Raw genomic sequence first — 7,014 nt, 5'->3', positions numbered from 1 at the left:
ATAAAAAGATTTATGCTTTTAATTAATGGCAATTAAACCATGCCTGTTAGGCTGGCCTGTAGCGAAAATCAATTTAATATATGGTCCCCGGGTAGGGGACGTATCAGATATTAAACTGATAAGAACAGATACTACACTTGATCTTAGCCAAAAGGCCGAGAAGCGATAACGACACACCCCTGCTCTACGCTCATACTCTCCCTCAATGTCGTTTTAAGTCATGGGTCAAATGTTTAAACGTTAGATAAAACTTAACCGTAGAATTAGCGGAGCCACATGTACAATTAATGACTAAAAAAGGATCCGCTATAAACATAGATAAAACTTAACCGTATAATGATCGAAGCTACAGGAACAACTGACGACTAACTCAAATAGGAGCCGCTGTAAACATACGTAGACAAAAACATTTCACGTTGCCAAATCGTGTCAGTTGTTGTAAAATACTAGATCCCTATCCATTCCAAAAAGTTGAGGACCGATGCTTACGATTACAAGTATAAATGCTCTGTCTCGTTCGTGCACCCGGAGGTAATTATAGACCAAAACACAATATATGTACGTCACAACAATACCGCAACAGTACACAAACTGTGCAAGTTTAATGTTAATACTTCGTCCAGTGACAAAGTCAAATGCAGCATTGGGCCCCTCTGCTGGTTCACTATTGTAACTGCACCACAGCGCATGATCACATGGACTGCTGTTAAGTAGTGATGTGCGGATCGATCCTGAAATATCGATACTTCCGATTCTGGATCTTTATGCTCTGAAATCGATTCTGAAATCAAAATATCGATACTTTTGATACTTACGCATTCTGAGATGAGGTGTATCCTAAACAGAAACATGGTGAAAAGTATCCAAATTATTGAGATGTTGTCTAAGTGACGCTCGGTTGGTGGGACTACTTCTTCTTCCGCCTGGGTGTGTGCGTCATGCGTAAGCACAGGGTGCTCTACTCCGTGCTCTCACTCAGTCACTATTGATGGGAATTCCGGCTCTTTTTTTTTTAGAGAACCGGTTCTTTTGGCTCGGTTCACTGAAAAAATCAGACTCTTTCGGGTCCCAAATGGCTCCTCAGATTATTTATTTATTTATTTTTGTTTTACAAATAACATGTTTTCAGAGTTTGAAACATTGTTTTGACATATTTTATACGATTGTGTTCTCAGGTTTTTCTATTGTTGTGTTGACTGTATAGTAAATGAGGCAGCTTACCTCAGTACAATCCAGAGTTTAAAATAAATAAATAAATAAAAAACTCTGCCTTGGATTCTTAAAGAAGCTATGATTTGAAATACATATATATTTTTTTTATTTAAAAGACAAATGATAAAATATCGGTATCGATATCGGTATCGGCGATACCAGCCCGAATTTTACTCGGTATCGGATCGGAAAGGAAATTGGTGGTATCGAACATCACTAATCGCAATTCAACTCACTATTTTTTTTTTCTCTTTAAATTCACAGTAATTGCGACATGTTTTTGTGACTCCAGGAAGCCTCGGAATCTTGCGAGTGATATCACGCACCTGAACAACAAACCAAGTGATGCCTAAAAGTGACAATTCAAAAGTCACAATTTTACCCCCACCCCCCATGCCCCAAATTGTTCACATCAGTGTCAGTGCCTTATAATGAAGTCCATGCTGCTGGGTTTCTTCATCTGATAATTTTTCTTTTAAAAAAGTACAATATTTGTAACTCGAAAAAATGATAATACATTGCAGAGAGTAGTTATAGCTATACAGTCTTTTTACAATTGCAACTGGCCTTTCAAGGGTAACTGTATTGCTGATGTGCCCCCCCCCCCCCTTCCTCATCCTTAATGGTTTCGCAGCAGCAGCTGCAGCTCAGGTTCGTCTGATGTCGTCGCTGCTTTCCGTTTTATCATCATCATCATCATCTTTGCTGCAAATTCCGCCATTAAACTTTGGCTAACACCCAATTGGAATTAGTGGAACACACTAAACAGTGCGTGAAGGGAAAAGGGACACGCGGAAAGATCGCGACGGACCGACGCTCCGAAGGGTCCTTTAAGGGCAGACAGTGACAGATAATAAAGCGTGCTGCAAACATCTCCATTTGTTATTGGCAGGTGAGTGTTGTCAGCATAGCAGGCACCAGCTGGCCTACATACTTTGTTCCCCGCTGTCTGTTGACATTTTTTTTTTTTTTTTTTTATCTATTAGGTAAAGACAACCATGGTTTTATTCCCTTGATAAATTTCTTTTAAGCCCCATTTGGTTGTTGCGACAACCCCTCTTGTGACCCGTTGCAACCCCCCCCCCCACCCCCGAAATCTATGACCTCATAGTATACCGGAGTGTGTAATTAGCCACTGTTCTGTTTGCAGATGTGCATTTACGCTCAGCTGAGCTCCTTGGTGGTGGAAAAGAAAACAATCCTAGCCCGTCGAGGTCCCAACGGCCAAAAGATTACCTCTTGTTCTCATTTCCATCTATTTAACAGTGGTGAAGATGGTCGTCTCCTGTTTTTTTTGAAAATTGAAAACAGCCAAATACTGCAAATCATTTGTAAATAAAATGATACATTTAGCTCAAAACAACTAATTAATGGCCATATGTATTTAAGCTAGAAAGTGAAAGTGAAAGTGAATTTACCTAAATATCAGCTAACTAAATAGTTAGCAATTTAGCCATGGCTTGATTAGCTTTAATATAATTTGAAAAAACAATCATCTCAATTTCTGACCCAGTGTTGTTGTCGTAGAATGTATGTCATTAATGTAAATTGAATACTTTTCAACATTTAAATTATTGACATTTCTATTCAGTTGCATCTGATTATGATAATTTTTAAAAAAATTTTTAGAGCACGTCTGGAGGCGAAATCATGCAACAGAAAAAACAAAATGTTATTTATTGATTTTTTCCCCCCTCAATATATATATATATATATATATATATCTTGAACTTGTCATGCCGATAAAAGGGTTGCGTCTCCCTCTCTCTGTGTCACTCTCTCTGTCTCTCGGCCTTAACCGCATAATCAATGTCGCAGAATTTAAACACTTTTCCCACTGACACATTTAACAGATCGAGAAGACAAGCTAAGAAGGGGAGGGAGTCGGGGGGGGGCTGGTGTAGGAGGAGGAGAGGATTAGAGACACCCAGATTAATGTTTCCCTGCTTCTGTGGTTTATCAGGACAAGGATTATGATGGAAACAGCTGTGCACATGAGTCCCCTGACTAAAAAGAGTTATTAGTATGATCACCTACATCATTAATGCGGGCTTGCGTAGTTGCGGAATGGTTTCAATCAGATAGATAGCATTGAGCCAGCTGGACACTCTTTGTAAGGACATGACTTAACCGGCCAGTAAATGGTGAGGAAGGATACTTTTTTTTTTATTATTTTATCAAGGTGCTGGTAGGAGGGCAGACGCAGGCTGGCTGTGGCAAAGGAGCGGGGAGGCAGGACCGTGGGCCAGGGCTAGAGTTAGCGCTAGCTGATTAAGGCCTAAAAAAAAAAAAAAAATGTTGGCCCACTTGGCACTGGAGTAGCAGTGGAGTGGGGGAGGCGGTATTCAGGTCAGCCTTTTGCTCGGAGGGAATCATTTATCATCTCCCTATCCTCTTTTGGCATTATTTGTAACTGGTGATACTTCAGTGTGCTGTTTAGGCCTCATTATTTAGAAGAAAAAAAAACAAAAAACAAAAAACAAAAAAAGTAAAAAAAAACAAGAATGACAAGATAGAAACTAGGTATTACAAATTGTACAATAGCCAGGTGGAGTAAGAAAAAGGGGAAGAATGTACTGCGAAGTATCACATCCTTTTGTAAGATACTGTATATTACATATATACAGTAGCGGAATACTGCTGGGCAACAATTAACATGTTTAATCCCAGGACTTTTCGACAGCTAATTTCGATTAATCGCATTATTTTGCAAAATTAATTTCATTTCAATTTGTGTATTGAGCATATTTTATTTCAGTACACCATACGGAATAATGTAGCAGTGTTCATTGTACACAGTAGCAGTTACAATAGTACATCTGAACTTGAAAGTTTTTGCAATTACCGTAATATCCGGACTATAAGCCGCTATTTTTTTTTTTTCACACGCTTTGAGCCCTGCGGCCTAAACAATGATGCAGCTAATTGAAGGATTTTTATGGGCTAACAAAGTTTCATACCGTTAGCATTAGCTTACTGTGTGTTATACTAGTAGCATACGTCTCTTTTTGAATGGCTGTGTGCGTATATATGCATGGGGCGTGGGAGAGAGAGAGAGAGAGAACGTTAGCGAAAGTTTAGAGCAGTTTGAGCCCCCGACTTCCCTTGTTTCTGTTTACCTCTGCTGCGGTCAAGCACAAAGTGAAGGGAGTTAGCCCCGGAGCTAATGTTAGCTTCGGTCACCGGAGCAGATCATTAAGTCTTCCAGGTGCATTGCAACTATACGGTCGGGGGCCGCCGAAGCAGGAAATAGCTAACGTGTAACTAGCCGTGTTTATAATAATATAAAAAATAAAAATGAAAATAAATATTTCTGTGTAAATATCCCATGTTACAACATGGACACCTGCGGCTTATAAAGAAGTGTGGTCTATATATGTACAATTTTTTTTTTTTTATTTAGTGGGTGAGGCTTATATTCAGGGTTAGCGTTAAGGTTTGTGCTCAATAGTCCGGGAATTACGGTAGAACGGTAAGTTCGAATTGAATATGTTGCAAAAAGAAAAACATAAAAACGCATTAGGAATGATGAATTGAAATGGGTTAAAATGCAAAAAGTGCGACTAAAAGAAACCAACTTGGAAACAGGTACACTGACACCAAAACTGGACTAGATGCATGTCTACAAAATGGGGATTCATAATGCTCTTCTTTTATCTGTCTGCCGGCGAGTGCGTGGAGGCAGAGAGCAGTTTGGTCATTTCCCAAGATAATTTCTTGCTGCAGAGTGTGTTTGTTATCATTAGTAAAGTGCAGCGCACATTAATTGTAAGGTTCGCTGCTGGGTAACTCGGGCAAAATGAGGAGCTCTCCCGGGGGGGGGGGGTCCTGCCTGCGTGTAAGCCAGTTAGTGGGCAGACTCAGACTGTTATCCTTACGCTATTAATATCCCCTTTAATATAAAGGCAATTAAATGAGTTTTTAACCTTCAACCTCTGAGCATTATTAATGAACAAATGCATGCAGAAACAACAGGGAGAGAGAAAAAAAAAAAATCACCGAGATGATGCTTGTAATTATCTTACATCAGGAAACAGGTTTGAAAATGAAAAGCTCAGTGAATGACTTTGGGATTTGAAACCTTGTGGGAAATGATGACTGTTAATTTTTTTTTTTTTTTTTGGTGTTTTAGTTAAAACCTTTGTTTTCAAACTTACACCAAGGCCCGGTGTAATTTTCAATGAACGATGACGAATGAAATCCCTACAAAGACGTTGGACGTTTTTGCGACTGCTATGCTTCCTTTCCCTTGAAAATTAAACTGTCAGTCAATGCATTGTATGCTTTAAAACCCAGAGGAGGGGGGCGGGGAGGGGGGGGTAATGTGTTTTAATTACATCACATGATGTCATTTCAGGTGGGTTAATTACCGGGGATTTTCCTGTCTCTCGTGGCGTGTCTGAAATCTTCAAACACCGGAGAAATCTCCGTTAGTATCCCCTCACGCATGAGGGAAAAAAAAAAAACAGAAGGAAAAAAAAAAATGTTTGATCAGGACTGTTGCAAGAACAAAGACACAACATCTTAAAGGTCATATGTTTTAATATGATTCTTACGGCTCCTGTGATATACTAATTATGTACGTGTCATCAAGGACGCAGCGGAACAGGGATGAAGCGGAAATTCAATGTCTTTAGTATTCTGCCGTTTTTTTTTTTGGCTGCAGAAAATCTCCAAAAATCCCCTTGTACCATTATTATTATTATTATTATTATTATTATTATTATTATTATTATTATTATTATTATTATAAGTCAACAACAGTAAAAGTAACCCTAGAACAAAGGTAATTCAGTCTTTAAATTATGAGCAGCTGCTCTTCCAAATATTGAAATTTCTTTTTTTTTTTATTTATTTTGAATTTTCATTATTTCCGAGAGAATCCCAACTCTCAGCACCAAAGAAAAGGGAGTGCAGGTTTTTTCCCTTCTCTAAACCTTTCTGCTCCCCAGATGGCGTCAGTCAAGGTTAAAGGTCACTGTCACTGTGTATCCACTTCTGCAAATAGCTCATTAGCGAGTCGGCAGACTCGCTGCAGATGGCACTCCTGGGATAGGGGTCACACTGGTACGTGCTCCCCGTCCCGTTTGTTTAGAGGTCTCTTTGGGGAGCTTTTCATGCTCCCCTCTCTATTTTACTTCATGTTTAATTGATAATTAACTTGTGTCAACCGCTTGTTTACCCACTTGGAGCAAACACCAAAAGAGAAATGAAAATGGAAAAATGCCTTCACCACAAGGGTAATTCTTGTTTATGGTCGGGTCCAGTCACACTCGCCCCCTTCAGTTCGGGTCTTTAATGTGCTCCGGTATAGCAGCTTTGTGTGGCTCTTGACAAAATGGTCAATGTGCTTTTGTCCTTTGTTGTTTGTCATGTGTTACTTAACGTTTTACTTAAAAATAAAAAATAAAATTTTTTTTACAGGACTCCAGTTTATTGAAAAACACAACAACAACAAACAGGAAATACATTTCACAACCAAAATATTAGACTTTATTGTGTAGATTGTTGCAGCTTGTTCAGCTAAACCAGGCATGGGCAAACTAAGGTCCGGGGGCAAGACACGGCCCGTTTAGCTTTTTAATCCGGCCCGCCAAACTTTTCCAAATTATATGATTTATTTATATTATCATCCTTTTCCCGGCAATACCCACGTTTCCCCAATAGATGGCGTAGAAGATGATAAAAACATTTTAGCATTTTTTCTTTTAGCCTTTATGCATGACTTTTGCATGTCATTTATCTTAAGATAAATGTCCAATTTTAGGACAAATCGTGGCCCACCGAGTCCAAAGGTTTGCC

General features: G+C 39.2%; 1 pseudogene; it reads right to left on the bottom strand.

Annotated features, from left to right (window-relative positions):
* On the bottom strand, positions 1 to 167 carry LOC112486802 (uncharacterized; annotated as a pseudogene).
* Between the last annotated feature and the right edge of the window lie 6,847 nt (positions 168 to 7,014).

Source organism: Cynoglossus semilaevis, chromosome 2, assembly GCF_000523025.1.
Source record: "Cynoglossus semilaevis isolate Cse_v1.0 chromosome 2, Cse_v1.0, whole genome shotgun sequence".
Taxonomy (NCBI): Eukaryota; Metazoa; Chordata; class Actinopteri; order Pleuronectiformes; family Cynoglossidae; genus Cynoglossus; species Cynoglossus semilaevis.
Note: the sequence above shows the minus strand (reverse complement) of the source record. Positions and strands in the feature narration are given on the sequence as shown.